This window comes from Equus asinus, chromosome X (genome assembly GCF_041296235.1).
Source record: "Equus asinus isolate D_3611 breed Donkey chromosome X, EquAss-T2T_v2, whole genome shotgun sequence".
Classification (NCBI taxonomy): Eukaryota; Metazoa; Chordata; class Mammalia; order Perissodactyla; family Equidae; genus Equus; species Equus asinus.
The window spans coordinates 49,272,856-49,274,437 of record NC_091820.1 but is presented as its reverse complement, the minus strand read 5'-3'; the positions used below and the strand labels follow the sequence as shown (position 1 = coordinate 49,274,437).

General features: G+C 36.3%; 1 pseudogene; it reads left to right on the top strand.

The window, feature by feature from the left end:
* The first annotated feature begins 702 nt into the window (after nucleotides 1-702).
* On the top strand, nucleotides 703-1,339 carry LOC106835955 (S-adenosylmethionine decarboxylase proenzyme-like; annotated as a pseudogene).
* The last annotated feature ends 243 nt before the right edge of the window (nucleotides 1,340-1,582 follow it).

The window sequence follows — 1,582 nt, the reverse complement described above, 5'->3', positions numbered from 1 at the left end:
AGTTGGCCTTTATTTATAATAATTATGCTTACACTGTATGGCTGCAAAATTAGCTAGCACTCTCTTCACTCTCTAATGGGGAAACAGTGGGCTACAAGAAACCAAACTCTATCTGCTTCTATTTCCAACAGACTCAGGTTCAACTTTTGTTCCCTCTCAAAAAATAAAACAAAAAAATTTGGAAAAATGAAAATCCTTTTTTAAAAGTTAATGTAAAATTTTAGCAAAATAAAAAGAACCTGGTATTTAGTAGCACACATAGAACAATATGCAGCTAAAGTGGTGGCATCAGGAGAAGAGATTTTGTGTAGCTGATTTTCTGTGGTTGTTAATTGTTTGCTAGTCTCACAGTGATGAAAACTGCCTGGCCCTTTTTTAAAGGGACCGAGAAATGGCTAGAGGTTTGGTTCTCCAGGTAGCATCCCAGTACAAGCCAAGTATCTGGGGATTTTCGCACCATCCCAAGATCTGAGTGAGACATATTTTTAAAGGATATGCAATATTCAATCATATATGTGACAAAAACTGACAAATAGGGAGCTTATATACTCAATGAGAGTAACGAGTTTGTCTCCAAGAGAAATCCCATTTTAAAGATGTGATGCCATCCTCTCACTGAAAGCACACGCTCCCCTAAAGCTTGCTAGGGATTACAGTGAATTTGACTCAATTCAAAGCTTCTTTTGCTCTTACAAGAATTTAATGAAGACTTCTCACCAAGGGTACCCACACCAGAATTTCCAGGATGAAATTCCTTGATTCAATTTTCACTAAAGGGGCAGCACATAGTATGGGATGTATCAATTTTGACTGCTGGTACTTGTATAGTCTGAATTTCCCAGATAGACAGTTGAGATCATACCCTGGAAATTCTTGTGAATGAGCTTGACCCAGTAGTTACAGACCACTTGTGCATGAAAGATGGTGTTACTACAAAGGATGTCACTCATAAGAGTGGAATTTGTGACCTGACACTAAATTTTGTCAATGTTACCACATTATACAATCTTTCTGGTTATCTGATGAATGGAATCAAGTCAGAGAGAACTTATTGGAATATCCGCATCACTCCAGAACCAGAATTATTTTATGGTAACGTTGAAACAAACATCTGTCAGAACTCCTATAATATCCTGATTAGGACAGTTGTGGGAGTCTTCAAGCCAGGAAAACTCATGATCACCCTGTTTGTAGATCAGAGTTTAAATGTCACACATTGTTTTCTTCACCCATGAATATTGAAGATTTTAAACATCTTAGTCACCAGAGTGCTATGTTCTGTGATTACAACTTTGTTTTGACCAGTTTTTTTAAGAAGCAGCAACAACAGCTGAGTTGATAAAGATAAACAAAGAAAAAACACACATAGAAGATGATCGTGGCTACTTTCTAGATGTTGATAATGGGGGCTATGCTTTCCATAACCATCACCTTGTAGCTGCAAAAATCCCTATATATAATCATAGTGTAATCATTGTGAGTTATATGCATTATTATATCAAATAATTAGATATCTTGCATGAATTTTCTCTTCTGTGTTTAGGTATTCTATGCCACTTGCTGTGAAATTGATATTCATGTA